At 43.2% G+C, this 22,306-nt stretch overlaps 1 protein-coding gene across 4 annotated transcripts in view; it reads right to left on the bottom strand.

The window, feature by feature from the left end:
• Window positions 1-18,751, bottom strand: part of LOC125296008 (protein phosphatase 1 regulatory subunit 29) — a 71,414-nt gene extending 52,663 nt beyond the window's left edge. For 2 of the 4 annotated variants that reach the window (XM_048245624.1, XM_048245623.1), the window contains exon 1: window positions 18,209-18,736. The gene's annotated coding sequence lies outside the window, so the exon portion shown is untranslated. Of the gene's footprint in view, window positions 1-558; window positions 1,015-18,208 lie in introns of those variants that run through there. The other 2 variants (XM_048245621.1, XM_048245622.1) reach the window with 2 other exon arrangements.
• Between the last annotated feature and the right edge of the window lie 3,555 nt (window positions 18,752-22,306).

Raw genomic sequence — 22,306 nt, 5'->3', positions numbered from 1 at the left:
ACTCTACATGAAACGTGTTCATACCAGTTGTTTATGTAAATCATAAAGTGGCAAAGAATTACTGATTATGGGAAATGACAAGTAATGGGATTTGCCAGCACGAAACAGCATAATGAAAAAGCAAACCATAATAAAAAAAACATTATCCCACATTTGTTTTTGGTATTGAGAGGCTTCATAAAGATGTCCCCATCATTGGGTCTCATAACATCAATCTTAGAGCAAGATCTTTCTCTCTCTCTCTTTCTTTCTCTCTATCTCTCTCTCTCTCACACACACACATACACACACATTTATGCACACACACAATATCTCTCTTTGAGGGGTGGTCTACACCTTGGCATATTCATATTTCTCATGGTCTACAGATAGTGTGTGAAGTGTAGAATGAAATTGCGTGATCAAAATATACAGCGTGTATCAAATGAAATGTAATAGGTGCAGGGCGAGGTGACAGTCGCTGTGTCAAGGTTGACAGCACATGAAAGGTTGTAACCACAGGACATAGCCTCGCCTCAATTTTCCACCGCACAGCCTGAAAAAAAAAAAAAAACTGACCCATCTCGCTGCAGTGCCGCGCGCCCAGCGCTAAGACCGAGACTCCAGTGCCCTGCGGGGCTTGTGGGTTGAAGGCAGATCAAAGGGCTGCGGAGGATGGCAGTGCGCCTGGGAGTAGACGCCGTGACCCGGCCCCACGCCAATCTCCCCCAGGGGTCCACGGAACAAAGCTCCACGGAGGAGGCCCGCCGCGCCACGAAAAGGGGACAAGTCCTTGTTGGACACTGATCTCATTTACTTCTCGCTGTCTGTTTGTTCTCTCTTTCTCTCTCTCTCTCTCTCTATCTCTATCTCTCTCTTTCGACCTCTATCTCCCACTTCTTTCTCTCTCTTGCTCCCTCCCTCTCTGGCTTACATCTCTCCACCTCTCTAGTTGTCCTTCTCCTGCATCTTTTTAAGCCATCTTGCATGATTGATCCTCCATACATAGAAACAGCACAGAATCAACTTGTTCCCATCACACCAATTCTATATTTGCATATATTATATATATATACATTAGCAGGCAACCTCATCATTCCTTCAAACAATGTTTCCATATTAACACTGTGTTTGGCATGCAGGGAGCCTTCACACTAATTGGCTATTATTATAGGTCTCTGCAGTGCAATCCGTGAAAGCATAATTACATGTTGCATCATAATTTAAACGATTTATCTAATCCCCGCCACAGTCTCAGGCAGTGTCAAATCAGCAGTCGCTTGGCTTCCATCATCCTTCAGGCACACAAAACACTAAAATAGTTTAGCCTAATAAAACAGCATAAGTGAAGCAAATGCAACTATTGTGCAAAATAAAAAAACATCTCTTGTTGCTTATGTTGCATCATGGGAAAATGTGAAGTAACACTCATAAGCACATAGACTCTCTAGCGCAGACTGAGGCTGGTCCTGGTGAGATGAATGTGGCATGAGTGCATGTCTGGCACCCAGAATGGTGGCCTTGGAGTAAAATCTCATTATGACTGTGGCTATAGTCAATGTCTGTACTAAGCCACCGATATGTATAAGCTCATATTGAACATTTGTTTTTTTCAGAGCTCTTCGTTTGGCAGTCGTTACACATCAGAGGTGAGGTTGATGTGACATTATGCGGCTTGATATAAAATGTAGTCAAGGTCCATAATATTTAGTACAATGGGTCATACAAATTATTTAATTTTAATTAGGCCCACATACACAAACTGACCAGTGTATACACTGCACAGCAGATGCAAATGCTTCTCCATAAAATACATAACAGTGGAATTTCTTGTAAACAACCCCCTACCCCAACACATAATCACACACACACACGGGCCTGGCATAATAATGTTTGACCTTTCCTGCCTTTCTTTGCCTTCTCCCGGTCACGCTATCCCACCCCTCGAGGTCAGAGCTGTGAGTTGGGCGGCGGAAATCAGCCGCGTCTGCAGAGCACTCATGTGTAAAGCGCTGCGGAGAGACGCATTTGAAACCGACCGCTGCAAAAGCCTGGTGTCTGGATGAGCAGTGACATCATCTCTCGGCGTGCTACACTTAAGTTGCCCCTTCTGTGTGTGTGCTTCGGTGTGTGTGTGTGTGTGTGTGTGTGTGTGTGTGTGTGTGTGTGTGTGTGTGTGTGTGTGTGTGTGTGTGTGTGCGCGCTTTAAAGGGACACCAGGCAAGCCTGATGCTTTTTCTCTACGAAACTCCCCCTCGCTCGGTCTGAAGCTCTTTTCCTTTTCTTTGCGTCTTCCGTCAAGGGTTTTCGCCGCTCTGCCATTATACACACGTTTGCAACAATCTCTAGCGTAACGCCTGCCTCTGTGCTGTAAACTGATCCTGCTTCGGTCGGCGGGTAGGATACACCGAACTTGCAAGTGGGATATTCTTCCTACAGGCAGTAGGGGCGGCGAGAGTCTTCATAAGCCCGTAATGAGTCATTTAACCATATACCGACTTACGAAGATGATTAATTAACACGAAAACGTTGCCTGGTGTCCCTTTAATAACGGCTCTCTAAAAAGATATATGTTTCTACTTTTAAATTCACATTCAATCACTTAAATGTGATAATTAAACTTCGGCAGAAAAAAGGTCATTTTGTATCATACGCCTGCTCCAAGAGGTGAATTCTGGCTTTGTGCTACTGGCCCAGGATAGCAAACAAGGGGGCAGCTTTTGAGGGCGGCTGAGCTCAGTCTCGGACGAGCATGTCCATGTTTCACCTGGTCAGAGAAATCCAATTTGTGCCACTCTTCCACCGCGGCAACACACACACACACTGTGAACAGCAGCACCGCAGATTATGTTTTCCACTTTTCAGGAAGGCCAATGTAAATTCATAGCCCCGGGTTAAGGTGAATTGAGTCAGAGACAGAGAGAGAGGGAGGGAGAGAGAGAGAGTGTGGGAGGTAGAGAAAGATAAATGGACTTGCGGAGAGGGATAGAGAGAAAGGGTAAGATAAATTTTGTGTACAGATGGCATGCTGTAAAAGAAAAGCTTTTGAAATGCAAAAAGAGCAAAGCCGCATTTTTCCATCTGCTGGGCAAACGTGTGGCATAAAAGACATCAGGTGCGTCTCACAAACGCATACACAGACATCTTACCCACTCGCACACACACACCCTTACTCACTCACTCACACAAACACACACACACACAAACACACACACACACACACACACACACACACACACACACACACACACACACACACACACACACACACAGACAAATGCATGCACACATACACACACACAAATACATGCACACACACGAACGCACACAGACACACACACACAGCCACTGCGTCCATGTGTTTTAAGCAGTCCTGACAACATCCAGACATAAATACTAACTGCCCCCTCCTGTCTCCTATCCAGTACAACCCCCCCCCCCCCCCAATCCCACGTTGCCTGAGGCAGTGCTGACTCAGGGCCTCTTTGCCAGATTAACCCTGACTGCCTGCTGGATCAAAGGAAGCTCAGGTTGGTTGAGAGGGAAATGGTGCAAGGCCACCAGGAGGACCACTTTAATTTTACCTCTATTTCAGTCCAACATCTTGTTGACCCACAGGGCGCCTGCTGCTGACAGCATAGTATGCATGTGTGTGTGTGTGTGTGTGAGAGAGAGCAATGAGCATGCATGCATGCACTCACTTGCCATACTATAGTTGGAACATGTCGATAGTTCATCTAATATATTATTGAAATAAAATCCATGAACTACTGTCAATTTAATTTAATTCATTTATATAGCCCCATTAATAAACTGACAGAGAGAAACCTTGAACAGAACCCAGCTCAGAAAGGGTGCCGGGTATGTCTGCTGTGTGAGGCTGCCCCAGAAAAGAGGTAGAAACAGAAGCATAGATGGGAAGGGAAGAAAAGCAGAGTCCTACAGTAGCTCTCGCTTCTCCGTTCCTCTTTAGAAGTCACAAAAGCAGCCCAGCTGCAGTTGTAAAGTAGCTCATTGTCCCTAAGATGAACTCTCTCTATTCGTAATTTTAGATACTATCAACCATAATGCATACCAAATCAAATGTCTGCTGCAAATAACCAAAAGACAAAATAATGGCCCTTTCAATGATTCCTTTTTCCTTGTTAACAGCATGCATGAGAAAGAGGCTTCACATTGCCCTTATGGATGGCGCTTTATTTTCACAGGAATCACTAGGATGTGGTAGATCAGGCCTGGGCCACCTCTAATCTGATTGAACATGACAAACGGCCCTGCTGGAGTTTTATAAGGGAGGGCACAATGTTAGAGGGCCTGATTAAATTACAGCCCTGTCGAACATGTGTGGGAAAAGGAATGTACCATGGAGGAGATGGGGAGAGTATTTTCCCTCGGTGTTTTCTACTGACGTGTGGGCTTGTGGGTTATTGCTGCGACAGGTGCTGCTAGCACCCATGGGTTTCAGCCTGCCTGCTGGAGTGCCCACTTCCACAGGCTCACGGCCGTGGGTTTGCGTGCCATGTGGAACTGTGTCTGTCCCAACACCTGATAACACTGGCATCTTCACTTCACTTTGACAACTACTGTAAAGAACATGTTTGCTTACTCGACAGAGATATGCATACTTGGATATTTCTGAGAGAGATCAAGAACCGATTTCATTATGATAAATTATCATCACATATTGATTTCATGTGTCTCATATTGTACAATGCTTAGACATTACTGGCTGATTGTTTTCTCCTTTCTGGAGACATCTGTTGTGAATCGACTCTAAAATAGTAACAATATTATAGATATAACAGTAAGACCGTAATGAAAGTCAGATGGTGTTAAGGAGCTGCTCAAGAGTAGTAGATGGAATCTTACTTAGGGTGGACAGTGATACACGCTTGACTTCTTTCTGTATTCAGCACCAGCGCTCCACATCCTCTACGATCTAAACATGTCAGCCGGGGTGTCCAGATCGCTCTCTCTGACAGATGGAAGTGTGCAGATGCGGGTGCTGTCTCCTCCCCTTGTAGAGCCCCGGCCTCAGCGGCAGAGGAGAAGACGTTGCCTCTCCTCTCTCTCTCTCTCTTTACCTTCCCCTCGCGGAGCAAGCGACGGGGGCCGCGCTCCCACTGGCTCCTGCCGCCTCGGGAAATGTCCCGGAATTAACAGGGCGTGAGGCACATCTCCCCCCCCAACTCTGCTCCCCGCCGCCTGCCCCGGCCCGAGTCTTAATCACACTCTAATTTCAATCTCTGCTCTCCTTATTTTCCCGTTTTGTTTCTTTCTCTCTCTCTCTCTCTCTCTCTCTCTCTCTCTCCCGTTTCTCTCTCTCTCTCTCTCTCTCTCTCTCTCTCTTGCTTCTGCAGTGGCTCTGAACACATACATCTTCCTCTGCCAGTGGCTAGATGGCTACACTGTCCTCCCTCGCTGCCAAGCTTTTTTACATTCATGCCCTCTTTTTTCCCTCTCTGCAGATTTCACACTTTATCCATAATCAGCTCTGCTATTTTACCATCCGCCATTCAACTTCCAGCTGTCTCCTCTTCAGCCCACCTTCCAGAACCTTCCTCCATGTCCTTACCGTCTTTGATTTGCCTTTGTCAAATGCCCATGTAGAGGCACTCACTGCAACTCCCCACCCCGTCGCAACCCACATCTCCCCCCAGCCATCCACATGCCTGCTGCTGCCTCTGGAGATGACAGGAAGAGCATCCAGTTCTTACAGCGCCTCACCTTATTGCCAGCGAGACAGGCTTGGGTGCACACACAAAGGTTTCTCCTCTAAGCATTCTATCTGCTCGCTGGCAGTAGCAAGGCCTGGCTGCTCCTGACCAAGGTAGAGTGGAGAATGCGAGTGGGTGTGAACGTGTGTGGGTGGTGCACATGTGCATGTACATGTGTGTGTGCGGTGTGTGTGTGTGTGTGTGTGTGTGTATTCATGTAGTGTAACTTTACTGGTCTGAGGCAGAACATAGTGGTCATATGTGGCCCTTAGGCAAGTTTGAGTTATGTAAGCACAAATGTACATTATCTATGCATCCTGTTCTCCATCTCTACTTATGTGCTTTCGTAGAACACTGGGACTTCTAGGACCAGGGTCAGGCATCAGGTCTTGCAATCTTCTGTAAGTGCATTTATGTATTCATGAGTGTGTGTGTGTGTGTGTGTGTGTGTGTGTGTGTGTGTGTGTGTGTGTGTGTGTGTCTGTATCTGTGTGTGCATGGCAGTGGTGGAAGAAGTATTCAGATCCCTTACTTAAGTAAAACCAATGCTCCACTACCAGTAAAAGTTCTGCATGAAAACATTTGAGAGTAGGACTACATACATATTAAAAGCAAAGTGTAGCAGAAGTATTAGATAAAGACAAGACAAGATAAGACACATTTCCAACAAAGACTATTGTTTATTATTATAATTATTATTATTACTACTATTATTATTATTATTATTATTATTATTATTAAAGTAAAAGTGCTGGCTTGTTCCCTCTGTCTCTGATTGACTATATTACATCTGTAGAGTATCAGTGCTGAAGCATGAAGCATGAGTGTGTACATGTAACCAGACTTTTTCTCTCTTCTTTGATGTTTGAGATACTGGATTAATTGAACACTTAGGAATATAGCACAAAGGGGAAACAAGTCACAAACATCTAAAATGTGATGCTGACTACATATTGCGGTTTTAATGACGTGTTGTATTTTACCGCAAAGGCTTTCTATATTGTGTATTATGCATAATCTTCATTTAACATGTGACTACTAGTCACTAAGGCTGTCAAACAAATGTAGTGCAGTAGTGCAAGTACAATTTTTTTTTATCTGAAATGTCGAGTATAAAGTAGCATAAAATGGAAATACTCCAGTAAAGTGCTCAAGAACATCTTGTCCTTAAGTACAGTCCTTGGTTAAATGTGCTTCTTTATTGGTGTGAGTGTGTGTGTGGGTGTGTATTCAGTGCTTACGAGTATTACGTAAAACGCAGGCTGTGCCTTGACAACCGGCCATCATCAGAGATGACCTCATTCCCCACAGCCCGCCACACAACCAGCCGTGAGACCCAGGGGGTGATGCCCGATAGTAATCCCCAAATGCTGAATCATGGAATGGATCAGCCTGGGCCCTCACACTCACACACACCCACACACGGGGGAGAGGGGGTGGGGTTGAAGAATTGTGTGTGCAGTCAGGATAGCCTTGAATGGCTGATGAGGCTGGCACACAAATGAATTCACATTAATCTTCTTTTTTTATTCTAATAGCCACCACACCCTCCTCCCTCCACTGCCCACAGCCAAGCCAACAAGATACTGAGACAGAGGAGGAGGAGAGGAGAAGAATAGCCGTAGAGGAAAAGAGAGCGAGAGAGAGAGAGAGAGCAGAGGAGAGAGATAAAGAACGAGGGGGAATAGAGACAGATGAAGTGAGTGAGAGATGTTTGCTCAAGCTGCTGGTCCCCCAGAATCAATTTACTAATCACATGAATGATTGAGTCACCCTACTCATGCTGTCACTCTATGGAGACAAATTGACAAAAAAAGATGGCAAAGAGCTGGTGAGAGAGAGAAAGAGAGAAAAAGAGAGATAGAGAGAGGGAGAGAGAGAGGGAGAAAGAGAGAGAGAGGGACCCACATGTAGCCTTTTCCTGATGATTTCTAAAGTCAGACGCCAACTCTCACAGACTTTCAAAATCACAAGGCCACTTAATACTGCAAGACACCAGTAAGTCAATTCCATTTATAAAGTTTAAAGTTTCGAATGTACCTGTGGTTGTAAAAATTTGTAAATAGTGAAATACTGAAAGTGTGGGAGCACAACCAGTGACCATGTAGACCCCTTTTCCCCTGCTGGATAATGGGCCTACTGCTTCTACTACTACTAATACTACAAGTACTTCTTGTAATGTGCATGATATATTATTAAAATTACATGATAACATTACAAGTGAAAACATCTGGTTACAATTTATGTTGGTTGACGTGCTAACATACTATCGAGTGCTCTATGAGGGAGTCTGGATTAAAAGAAACAGAAATGTGCTAATCCTTCCCACCGACTGCATTGCAAATATCCTGGATAATGTTTCTGCTAGATATTACCAGAGTCTCCAGACCAGAGGTTCCATATCATCATTCAACCAGGAGCCATTGATTGGTGGAAACCACCTGCCTCTTCACAATCCAACAGGTCTATACTACAGTATATCTGTGTGATAGAACATGGGAGAGCTCTTTCTAATAAAGTGTTTTCTCTCTCTCTCTTCCTCTTAGGCTGGATCAAGACAATCTCTTCTTTTCCACATAAATCAGTGATGCCTGCTCTCTCTCTCTCTCTCTCTCTCTCTCTAGGCTGTGCTTTGTAGTACTGAGCCAGGATTAAGTGTTAGAAATATTGGATTCATGCAGAAGCCTGAGGCCTGGGGAGGCTGCATATTACCGCGCACAGCTGACAGCCAGTGGTTGGGCCACATTTGTTTTTAAGGAGGATGTTGCCGGAGTCAATAGTCTTATTGACTTTCCAGAAACAGCATTTGTTCTCCTATTGATTATGCTGAGCCCAGTCCTTCATTTTTGTATGTTTTTTTTTATTAGTTGTCCTAACAAATTGTCTTAACACCTGAAGTGAATAAATGCTTTTAATTATAAAAGGAGACGCTCTCAGTAAAGTTAGATATTTATTGGCAAAACTTAAGGTTGAACTAAAGATTTTAAAAGCACAATATGTTTGTGATATTAAAGGCAGACAAAGGCAGAATCTTGTAATGCTACACTCTGGAATAATCGAATCAGTGAACTCCATATTCAATATTCAAACAGTCAACACAGAATATACAAACAAAACAAACAACATTAAACATACACTATTTTTCAACATACTACATTTACATGGTCTGAAAATAAAGGGGATTGGTATCACAGGTAATGAATTAAACAAAATGATCAGTCAAACCTGTCCTTTCAGGGCTGCATATCGTGACTAGAGTTTCTGCAGTGTGCCTTGTGTACCTTGTGCCTTTTGTTTAGTCATATTTTTTGTGAGTCAACATTAGTCACAGACTGGGTTTGAGAACTCCCAACACATAGATTCTTGTTAGAACTGCAACTGGCTGGACTGGCTGGCTGGCTGACGCTGCAAGGCCTGCAGTGCTTCCTGCAGCTGGGGCACCCACTGGAGCTGTCCGTGGTGCTGAAGTCAAGTACTTCACAGCAAAGCACTCAGCCGTAACCGCTGCTTGTGTTTGAAACAGTAATGCGAGCATAAATGGGTTTAATCGCTAAGGAGGGCAGATGAGGATGAGTATATGGATATTATAGATCAGCAAATGGAAGGAGAATAAAGAGCTGAAGAGACTGGTGGAGAGATGCGACACAGAAACGCTAGCAGACCATTTCGGCTCTCGTGCTCTTGTGATGTCTCAGTCACGTCACTGACAAAGTGAGCTCTGTAAAGTGCTCTAGATGAACGCCTCATTTCCTGTTTGCCGGGAGAGGCACCACCATCACACAATGCTCCATCTGGGGCAGTCTACACTGTGGTCACAAGCCCATCACAGCATGGCCTTGGCTACGGCACCAGTGCTGATACCTCCAGAGATACATCCACACAAGACAACACTGAATCCGACACAGCCAAAGAGTCAGACCAGACTCTGGATAATGGCATGGTTCAATACGCCACATCAGTCATGTCTGTTTTTCATCAGTCATGTCTTATCTCACACAGGCAGTTGATAAATTCATACTAAAAGTTCAGTGTGCAGGTGCGTCTCCGTTTAATACCGTGGCAGTTTGACTTTTATTTGAAAACAAAAAAAACACAAAACAAACAAACAAAAAAAACAAACAAACACAGTTGTTCACTGATGACTGAGGTGTCAAAAGCACCAGCTATTTATCAAGCAGCCAGGTGACATGCATTCACCTGACAGAAGGCTTCGCTTCTGCTGTATTTATCAGACGGGTGTCAGATCCTCGTGTCTCTCTGGCTTCCTTACAGGTGTCGAGGAATTCATTATATCCAGGGTATGGGAACTCCTGCAGTTCAGGGCGGGCTGCCACTTGGCCTCGGGGAGACTCCCCTTCCCAACACTGCGCAAACCCTTCATTAAACGCACCAGATGGAGAACGGCTATTTACTGTTAAACAGAAACTTTCAGAGAAGCACCTACAAAATTGCTTTAAAGTCAGCCGCTTGCTGCTGATTCATAATGGTGGACTCAAACACCTACCACAAGGTGTAAAGTGGATGATAAGGTGACTCGTTAGAAAATCATTTGGCCAAAGACTTTAGTTTGATGATGTTTTTAAGTGCATGTAAATGCATATATGTAAATGGAGCTCACTGTCAGCAAATAGGAAGAAGAAAAACCACTGATACTGTAATGGCAATTGATTATCCAGATATGTTTGTGAAACTTAAAGATTGGGTTTATGTTTGAGTCTTAAAGATTGGGTTTTAAAGGAAAATTCCGGTATTTAGCACTTTTGGATGAACTAGAGTGGTGGACACCGAAATTTTGACAAATGGTCCTGTCTCGACTTTTCTGACTCGTTTTGAATCGCCTTTGACCACATCAGAGTGGCTGCAACAGGCATGCACAAACATGTCCTAAAACAACCCTTAACGTTCGTTTTCAAAATTGTGCAACTCACCGAGTGGTTAGTGGTGTTCGTTGATGTTCCAAAACAAGTAGCATAGCGAAATACAGTTTCTGTCGTGTTTTATTTGCCATTTTGTAAAATCCCATTGATTTCTGTTGGAAGACTCATTGCACGTTGCTATTACTGCGCCACCGTTTATGCTTCAGGCTGAAATATTGAGCGGAAGTTTATACGCGGTTGTGAGGTGTCTGAAAAAATAGTTCCACAATAGCAAATAAGACAGCTGGAAATCATACATTGCGCCGATGTATTTGATTTTAATAATCAACGAACACCACTAACCACTCGGTGAGTTGCACAGTTTTGAAAACGAACGTTAAGGGTTGTTTTAGGACATGTTTGTGCATGCCTGTTGCAGCCACTCTGAAGCAGTAAAGGCAATTCAAAATGAGTCAGAAAGGTCGAGACAGGACCAATCGTCAAAATTTCGGTGTCCACCACTCTAGTTCATCCAAAACAAACCAGAAAAGGGACTCAAATTGCTAAATACCGGAATTTTCCTTTAAGGTACATTATGCTTAATGGAGTGGAGTGCAAAATATCTAGAAATTAGGAATGCGTGAATGATGGTCCTATCCTTGGGGTTTGTCTGTACAAGCATAACACGTCTACCTATCTTTCTCTCGCACTCAAACAGTCATCCCACTGGGAGTCAACCACTGGAAAAAGCAAACCACATCAAAGGTTAAGACTATGCATAATTGAAAAAGACTTTCTATAGATTGAAAAAAACAAATTAAAATGTAAAAAATGCTGTTCGGATGTGCATTAGTGCCTATGGAGCCCCTCCAGAGACTCTCTCTCTCCTCTCTTTTCTTCTTTTCTTTCCTCTCTCTCCTGCGCCCCTCCACCCTTGTCTGACTGAAGCTCTTCTCTGTATTCCTCACACTAAGCAGAGGATGATTGGGGGAAAACAGTGCTGGCACGCAGCACTGCAGATGGCAGATGGTGCCCCCTCTTTCTGTGCGCGTGCGTGGTAACACACACACACACACACACACACACACACACACACACTGTATATATATACATACAAACACATACACATGTTTGCGTGCATGTTTGCGTGCTATATTAGCACATTAGCACATATGCATAACCCCCCCTCCATGCCACAGCCAAACTGTGGCCACACTTATACATTTTCTTAAATAGTTAAATATATAGATATATAGACTTACTTTACTTTATTTCTGCATTGTTGCACTGTTGACTTACTCATTTGCACTATCACCATGACCACTATCACCATTGCACTACCACCATGACACTCATTCACACAGAGCACCTTACCATACCTTACTATGCACAGAGAATCACAGGCTCAGTCCCTGCCTCAGTCATTGCAAGCGCCTCTGATTTATTAATCACCACTATGTGGATACTGTTTTTAGAATTGATTTAGATTAAGTGTTAGTTAGTAATATAATTTTTATATATTGTATTAAGTGTTAGTATAATTTGTATTTTAGTATATTTAGCATATTCTTTATCTTCTACTGTCCTTACTGCTTAGTTGTGTTTTTATATTATATACTTTAATTACTCTTTCTGCTGTTAAAGAATGTGTTTGTGTTGTATGTATGCTGCTGAGACCTTGAATTTCCCCTGGGGATCAATAAAGTATATATCTATCTATCTATCTATCTATCTATCTATACATGCAAACACACACACACACACATACCAATCTGTTCCCACACACACACATATGCATTAATGCACAAACACATATACAGATACACTTGCACTTCCTGATGCAAAGGAGGGAAGTGGCAGCATCACCGTGGGTCTGTGCCGCCATATCAGTCAGTGGCCATGGCTCTGTGGACACGCCATGGGTTTATGCCAGTGGCATCTTGAGTGGTGGCACGGCACCACCGCAGCCTGCCACAGAGACCGGTCAGTCCTTCACAGGCTCTGACTGCTGTCGCTCTGACCTCTGTCTGACATGGTGGTTGGCAAATGCCAACAGGCATCACATCAGAGCAACATCAGTCAAGAACACACTCACACACACACACACACACACACACACACACAAACACACACACACCATTGTACAGACACACAAACACACATACTATCACACACAAGCAAATACATTCAATTTCAAAAGAAATACTCATATGCCCTAACACTATTATCCCCCTCAAACACCCACACATACAGTACACCCACACATGCAAATACCCACAGCCAAAAAAGATGAAAATAATTAAATTAGTTTCAGGTCATCACACATGCACTTCAGAAAATGCCATGTTTGTATAATACAGCTCATAAATGTGAAAGGTTAAAATGATATCCGATCACTTTCAATATTTGCCAACAAAAATACCTAAAAAGAATTCAGGACAACCAAATGCACAAAGATTCTTACCATGGAAATAGAGCACACAGTCCAACTGTGTTGATTTCAGTGATGCTCATTGCTATAGATAGCATACAGCACAGTGCTGTGGGCGGGAACCCATATGCAAGAAATTAATTGGATGGCCACGGGATCATCAAACACACCGAACACAACACACTATCGGTTGATTTTCTCATTATCCCTGATTCATCTTCCCTGGGTATTTTACATTGGCATAAATGGGGAAAAAAAGAGTTCCCCTTATCCAAGTGATATCATTTTAAAATTGGGGGTGGGTGGCACACACAGTTTTACTGTTCCCCAAAAGCGTTCCATGTCTCTGCAGATGCAGGCAACAGAGACTGCGATGCAGTGCCTCTGCTCTGAGCCTGTTAACGCTGGTGTCACCAGCACTTTTCACCGCTCGTGGCTTTGGGCTCCGTGTCAAAAGCAATGTTATCACCCTGCGTCTGCCACCATCTGTGCGCGCCGGGGAACGCCGCTGTCTGTCGCTCCCGGGAGCGTTGCTTCGAGGCCGTGGCCTCGCAAGGGGGCCCAGGAAACACGACGCTGCCGATCGAAGGGGCCCGGTGGCAGAAAACACGCCGGGCTATCGATCTTGACGCTATCGCTGGTTGTTGGGGGCGGTCGTTCTCTCTCTGTCAGGAACACACTAGCGCGCTGAGAGAAAAGCATAACGGGAATTCTGGAACGCTGGCGCCAAAGTCATTCAGCCGTGTGGCGCTTAACCACCCCTCCTATGGTCTAATGAACTTTAGAGAAGTACAATGACAGCCAATGCTTTCTAGGTCCCTTATAACCTTATAAGCCGTGAGCAGCCTCTCTCGGCTCTTTTCTTTGTCACAGAGCCAGATAGCCTTGCAGGATTTCTTCCTCTTAAAGTGCACATGTGGCCCTGCTACTCAGTTTTAGCACCATCGCTGTTCTATTGTGAGAGAAAGGCACTTGTGAATATACGGGTTCGGCGATGGTGATGTTTGGCCCTGCACTGATGGGACAGACACACCACACAGCACGACTCTCTGCATGACAATTTCCCATGAGACAGACAGACGGGGCGCTGCTGCTGCTCCAGTGGAAGCTTCTGGGTTACTCAGACTAGGATGTGAACGAATGCTGTTAGTAGCCTCATACTGCTGCTGTTCAGAACTCGCATAACATCTCAGAGGATCCCAAAGGATACAACAATAACCTCCTCTGCTTGAGTCTAATTGCAGGCTAGGTGTACAGAGCATAGGTTGGTGCATATTTAAATACACTCTCAGATACATTATGCATGTGCTTTGCAGCAAATACAGGCCATTTGCACTATCATTACAATACAAACCAACAGAGCAAAAACATTCATAACAACAAGAGGCAATAAAAACACTGGCGTGAACTGAAAAAAAAGATGAGCTGGACTGTGCTATGGTGTTATGGCCAAACAATCTGCTGCCTTCTGTAACTCGCTTCAAGACTACCCTGTATTACTTTAGAAAACTGGGAATTGTTATAAATGCTGGTGAGATATCCATCCAAATGAGTCTAAATATTAATATGTCAGCGATTTCTAGATTTATGCTACAGTCTTATTTGTGATTTTGCAGTCCATTCCTAGTAGGAACTCAATTGCTTTGAGATTGGATGCAGATAATGAATCATAGAGGAGTCGATATAATCCAGAAAAATGTGTTTGTCATCATTTTATGTAGGTGCTGAGTTGATTGAAAATCAAGAAATGGGTCAGATATGGAGATGGCCAAAACCAAGCTTCATTAAAAAGAAGCACTTTTTCCACAGAATGGGCTGAATATATGCCATAAAATGTCTTCAATTCTTCCTTTGGTCACAGTCATACAGTATGATTTGTTTTAACTCATGGGTTTACCAGCTTTATGTGAGCTGTCTAGATTCTGTGTGGTTCAATTGTGAGGGTCAATCCCCTCATCGAGGCCTATGTGGCAAAACATGTCAGTTAATTAAAGCTTGTTTTTCCACCTACAAGAGTTGTTGGACACACACCTCAAAACGTGCCAGTCTGTGCAATCCCTGTGCAAGAGTAAAATTGGACCAGCCATCAAGTACTTCTTTGAGGTATAAGGAATACTGCCAATAAGTCCAATTGGCAAATGACCACAGCAATAGTGCCAGGAAAGGTTTCTTGTTGCAATTTGACATTATTCCTATTGCAGACCTCAAAAAAACTGATGCCAGTTATAAAGGAAACCAGCATGGTACCAACCTCCCATGTGAACTACCTGCCTTTGACATGACCGGTGTTGACTGCTGGTTGTTTTTTTCATTAGCAAAATGGAACAGCTCTCCACATGGCCACTGAAACTGAACTGTAAATGGGCATAATGACACAGCCTCGTGTTTTGCTGTGCAACGCCAAATACAATATGACTCACTGACCAACATCGGACTCTGCCACCTGGCATCATCGCACTGCAGAGTGACACATTTCCCACAAAAGCCTGGGCGCTGCATAAGATATCACTGAAAAATAAATCTGTCTTGAACTTAATGCTGACTTTTCCATCCTTATCAAAGGTACAGCATAGTCTATTACTTACTACATGAAGTAATGTGTGTTATTTACCTTAGTTTAACTTAGTGGAACCTTTGTGAGACCAAATTGTTTTTTTTATTTACAGTGACTTTCCAGCTTTAGTATTATAGTTCAATATTAGTCTTTCCTTTCCTTAGGCAGCACTCAAATAAATCTCTTAGCTAGGCCATGCACCAAACCATGCATGCACTTGCATGCAGCAAGTGGGGAGAGAGTAGAGGAAGTGGAGTGCGAGAAGGAAGTATAGGTGCTTGCTGAGGGGCAAAAGCTCACAGTCTTCCAAACAGACTGGAGCTTGGTGCCGTTGTACAGGATGCATCTTCACATTCCCTGACAATGTTTCATTGTTTAACGAGCTACATAAAACCTCACAAATGAACCACTCTGATAATAATCAAAAGCCACTATCATCATCATCATCATTATCATTGCTATCATCATCATAGAACTCAACATCCTATCCAGCTGTGACCATCACTATGACCACCATAAAACAAGCAACACCGTACATTTAAGCAGACTACAATGAAACAGCTTATGATACCGTTAGCTTAGCTCCCCTAACACCATCAACTTTTGAACTGCTCTATGACCGTGGCCCTGGCGGCTTTAAGCACATTTTCACTCAGTCAGTCAGCCTGCCCACTCAATGTGATGCTGGATCCCTCGAGGTGATTCGGTGGCTGAGCTGTTTGTGCTCACTCACGCCGAGAGGCCTCTGAGTTCAGCCTCAATTTGGACAAATAGGGCTGAACAAGGTACAAGTGCCCCTTCACGCTATACGTGCACACTCACACAAAAATGTGCACATGCATACACATGCGCGGGCACACACACACACACACACACACACACACACACACACACGCAAATTCACATGTGAGCATTCCACAGCATATCCCTGCAAAATGACTTTATTAATGAAATGAATTATTTATTCATGAACGGCACACAATCACAGTGAATTATCCCAAATGACACTGCCCTTTTCACTGCTCTTCTACATGGACTGCTGTGACAGGCCATGCTCAAGGACAAGCAAAGGGAGTGAAAACATGACTGGGAGGGAAAAGATCAGGCATAGCTGATTCTCTGTGATACTTTCAATCTACTCTCACTTGGTACAGTACTTAGTACCTGCTAGAATGTCTAAATACAACTAAATTCCTACTGTAACATGATGAAATGAAAAAGAAAAGAAAAAACGTATTGTTCTAATGTAGCGCTCTCTCTGTAGTGCTCTCTCCCTGCGCTGCATCTAAGTTCATTATACTTTATTTTCCCTGAAGATTTTTTATTGCCCACTGTAACACAATTACTAGACTATGGCTTTGTACCCAAATCTCTTTTTTCACATTTATTATTATTGTTAATCATTACCATCGTAATCCTGCAGAAAATGAAGTGATCTATGTTAACATCAGCTCCCAAACCAAGGCCACCAACAGCAGGATCATCTCCACAACCATCAAGTTCAGGCTGCACAGATCTGCTCCCAGAGCTGTGAAAGAGCACAGCCTGTGCCACATGCAAACACAGGTCCACATGCCCTCCTTGTGCCCACCTCCAGCATGGCATGGCAAACCACAGCACACAATCATTCCATCAGAGCTCTGGCCCAGGCAGTCATCACACGCAGACTGACCCAAATCATCAAACTGAGACTCTTCCAGAACAGCCTGCGTCTTTTCAGGGAAACAACCTAGATTGAGCTGTGACAAGACTGGGTTTCTCAAGGGTTGTGCTTTAATTCATTTTACTAATTACTTTAGCAGTAATGAGAGAGTGAAGCAGGGGGCAGTAGCTTGACCTGAGAGAATGAAACAACATGGTATTCTGAATGAACCAATAGCTTGTCTTTGCCAGTTTATGACAGTGTGAATGATCATAATAATAAATAAAAAAAACATTAACCAGTTATATAAAACACTTGGCAAAAGTTGAACCAATCAGTGTGGAATATGCTTTCTTCTGATGGTGTAAATCCATGTAAGTCACATTATTTACCAAAATACCATAACCACCGTTCATCATGTGTTCATCATAGAAAACCTGATGCATTCGGATAACACACACACACACACACACACCGAGAGAGGGAGAGAGAGAGAGAGCCGTTGCAGTCAAGTTATATTCACCTTTCTCTGGTCTATCTGTTACAGATCGATCCAATGACCACGTCAATCAGTCGACAATGACCATGTAGAGAAAACGTCCAGTAGCATGCAAGTATGCCATAATGTTATCGGTGTGTTTTAGAACAGAGCAGTAACCTAATGATTTTACCGTACCACTATAGAACACATTTCAGTTCAAGCATCTGCAATTATCCAAGCACATCATTCGCACATGAAGGGGGGGGAAACGACGGCCATGCAACGGGCAGTTTGGGTGATTGCAAGCAAATCCATTCACTAAAATCCGGAGCAGGAATGACACATCAGACATGGCTTGATAACGCAAAGAAAATCAGAGAGGCTGCGATGGAAGTGCGCTCGGACCATTGGGCAAGTGGCTGTTATGCGCTAAACTAACGATAAAATCCGTCACTTCCCAAGTGAAATGTTTAAACAAAAATCTCTCTCATATCAACTGTATCACGAATTAACGACAATCTGCTGAGCTGTTCAATATAAAACAGTACCTTGAGAGGCCGTCGTTTCCAAAGACGAATCTAGTGCTGGGAGCGAATGGCTGACTTTTCTCGTCCGCTTTCCCAACATGGATCAGCAAGGAGGAGGGGGGGGGCATGGGGTGGGTGGATGGTTAGGGGAGACCTCGTAGAGATGATGCCACTCCCGGGAAGTAGGCTTGACTCAACCCGTGAAGACTCAGATGCTAAGTCTCTCTATGTCGATCCCTCTACAACAACAAATATTTGTTTTTGAATCCGAAAGCTCAACAGTTTGGCTACTTCTGTCGCGCATTATTTTTCAACCTAACACAATTTGACTACAACAGTTTTGACATCAAAAGCATATTTAAAAATCCGAAAACCTCAAACAATCTATTAAGCAAATAGTCTGGCTCACAGGGCTATAGTCTATCAAATGAGAACCATGCCAACCCCATGTTGCACATAGTCGTACACTAACCTATAAAAGTCCCGCTGATTTTTGTACTTTCAGTGACTGAAAGATCACCAGCAGAATACAAGAAGATATTAAGCAATGTTAGCGGCCACCTATGCACCGAATTTCTGAATACCTCAAATGCAGAATAACACTATCTGGGTTTCACATGAGGATGAGTGCTTAGACTACAACAAGCATATGCTGCCCCCCTCTGTTGAGGTCTGTCTTTTTCCAAACCAGAAGCTTAGAGCAAGTTGAAACCATAGCTGCAAATGATCAGAAATTCTTTCACGTAGGAGCATAAAGGTTGTTATTCACATTCACTTCTGAAAAGGAATTTTTAAAATGCATTATTAAAAGCCTGATATTCAAACAACAGGCCTATGCACAATATGAAATAATGATTAATCATTATATTAGGCTAAATCATTAATTTAGCATTTATCATGTCTAGGCTATTACACTTAGATGAAACATATCAACCACATTTTCACAGGTGTACAAAAAATACTAGTCTGTAATTGGTATTGTCTGGCCGTGTATACATGCCTAAAGCTTTACACGTTAATCTAAACCACAATGTTTACCTCTCAACTATTCTCCAGGCTCTACAGCACCTTCACTGGTATCAATATGAATATGGCGCCACATAGTGGAGGGAGAAAATGGTAAAGGTTTTATTGAAAGGGATCTTTATCAGCTATGGATAAAAAATAGTTAAAAACGATCTGCTATCAGACCCTTACAAAAAAATAACCACAGGGACAAAATATGATAGTAATCTTATGGTATTTTTGGACATATAGCCTACAGTACCTCCAGAATAATTGGCACCTAAAGTTGACTAAAAACGGTATAAAAAATAATCTGTTGGTGATTTATTGTAATCTCACAAAGAAATGACAATAAATTGCATCTTATTTTGAGAAAAAGGAAAATCTCATAAAGAATCAAATATGTTTTAACAAAAACACTTTGCTCACAATTATTGGCACCTCTGCTTGTAATACCTTCTTAAGCCTCCCTTGCCAATAAAACAGCTTGTAATATTCTCCATGACACCCCATAAAGTTGGAGAATACAAAGCAAGGGATTTAAGACCGTTCGTCTTTACAAAATCTCCCCATATCGTAGGTCTACACTTCTGCACCACTTCTTATGGAGTTTAGATCAGGGGACTGATGGCAATGTCCGAAGTTTGATTTTGTGTTCAGCAAACCATATTTTTTTTATCTGGACATTTGTTTTAGTTAATTGACCTGATGAATGATCCAATCATGACCAACTTTTAGTGACTTGGCAGAGATTGACAGATTTCCTTTGAAAATGTTCAGGTTTTTCTTGGTGTTCATGAAACCATGCACCTTAATTAGGTTCCCAAGGCCTTTGGGAATAAAAACAGCCCCACAATAGCACAGCCCCTCCACCATAATTCTCATTAGGCATGGGGTTATTTTCAGTATAGCCATTCTTCTATGTATGCCACACACCTAAAGTGTTTCTAGCCAAAGAGCGCAATTTTCATTTCATCTGACAATAGACCACACGTCCAGACAGTCACTGTGCCATTCAGTAACTCCTGCCATTTACATTGGTAATTAAATGACTGGACAGGCTTTTACCTGGCATGCCCTCTAAATAATCTATTAGCAGTGAGGTCACTTTTGAAGATTTTTGTGGGGCACCAAGTCAGCCTGTCCAGTCACCCCAAGATGATACCTTTGTCTGTAACTCTCCAACGGTTCTAATGGAATATCTTACCATTCTCTATACTGTACGTGGGGGGCAAGATAACCATGGGTCTTTGTCCAAGCATGTTTGTCACATTTCCAGATGATTGGAACCTTTTAATAATTGTTAACTGTTGTTGTAAATATAGGCATTTTCAACAAAGTACCTAGTTGTCATATAGACATTATCTGACTTACAAATGTCAACACACTTTCTTTTTATTTAAATTTAGTGTATTCTCTTGTCTTTGAAAAAAGACTAGAGGATTTAGCCTCTGTGTGACTTTATTTTCATAGTGAAATAGAAAGTCATGAACTACTTCTGAAAGTTCAAGGTAAGAGTGTGACGATGGCTTGGATGGATGACACATTAAGATGTACAATCACTGGGCGATGTGAACATTACCTTGCCTATATCTCTCTTACTCTATGCAGGTCACTTTTGTGCTTCAGCTCTGTCTCAGGCTGTTTGATTTGGCTTAGTGAAGTGGTCATGTATGCTGTGCTATCCACCAATCAGAGCACATCTAAGAACTGAACTGGTTTAAGACTTATTCTGTGTCTCGCATACAGGAAAATGTCAAACAACAACGACCAGCACAGACACCCCAGCGGCCAAGAAGCTGAAGATGGACCCCTCCCCACAAAGCCCTTCAGGAAAGAGTACTCCTAAGCCCTCATCTGGGAAATCCACGACCAGCGCCAGGTACATACAAATGCAATGTGTTTTGAACCCACTTACTGAAACTTCCAATTGACATGATTTATTTCAGATATGTCCAGCTCTGTTGTGGATAAGGTCTTCAGGGTTATTTTGGTCAGGGGAGTTAAATATGTTACTATACACGGTGATGTTCTAAAATGTTTACCATTTTCCCCTCTCTTCCCTCACCCACACTTTCTTGTCACTACTCTCCCCCCTTTCAGCAGCGATGTGCAGCTGACAGAAGATGCAGTGCGTCGGTATCTGATCCGCAAGCCCATGACCACCAAGGACCTGCTGAAGAAGTTCCAGACAAAGCGCACTGGACTTAGTAGCGACCAAACGGTCAATGTGCTCAACCAGATCCTCAAGAAGCTCAACCCAGAGAGGAAAAACATCGGTGACAAAATGCATTTCTACCTTACCGAGTGAGGCCTTTGGAGAAGAGTGGCTTGCAAGTGGCAGGACACAACAGGCCCTCTGAAAAGCAGTCATTGGGATTAGGTGAGGACTTCACACAGGACAGTCTTTGAGGGAACAAGAATGTTTAAAATATCACTGGAGCTTGATTATCCTGTGTTGACTTGGAGTTAGAACCCCATGAGGGGTTAGTACTGCATTTTGAGATCAAGAACGATCTGAATTATACCAAGCTCGAAAGAGCTGGTACATAGCCACTTAATATAATTGCTGTTTTTTTCTATTTGTGTACTTTTAAATAAATATATATGTTGTGAGCCAGTGTGCCAACCTGAATAAAACACACGGTTATGTCATGTTAATACTTTTATTAAACCATTTTCCAGATAGCAATACAGAGTCATTCACTCAACTTCGGAAATCTCTGGCACCATGAACAATTGCATGAATTCAGAAACATTAATGATGAGCTGGCCCATTCTTTTACACAAACATACGGGCAGGGTTGGATTACTGCACGGGCCTACCGGGCCCAGGCCCAGGGGCCCAAGGGGTCAGGGTGCCCTGAAGCCCAAGAATTTGCATGGAATCACTGCCTCAATATAAAAAAAAATTCTGGGGGAGGACCCCCAAACCCCCCCTCCCACATATACGACAATTAGTGGGGGGCCCTTAATACATCTGGGCCCAGGGGCCCGAAAGTTCATAATCCGTCCATGCATACGGAGATTTGTGGGCGTTTTTGGGCGGTAACCAGGCGGTAACCAGGCATGCCATGCTGTTGGAGGTGCAACAAATGCTGCATTGTCATTGAC

This window comes from Alosa alosa, chromosome 6 (assembly GCF_017589495.1).
Source record: "Alosa alosa isolate M-15738 ecotype Scorff River chromosome 6, AALO_Geno_1.1, whole genome shotgun sequence".
NCBI lineage: Eukaryota > Metazoa > Chordata > Actinopteri > Clupeiformes > Clupeidae > Alosa > Alosa alosa.
Note: the sequence above shows the minus strand (reverse complement) of the source record. Positions and strands in the feature narration are given on the sequence as shown.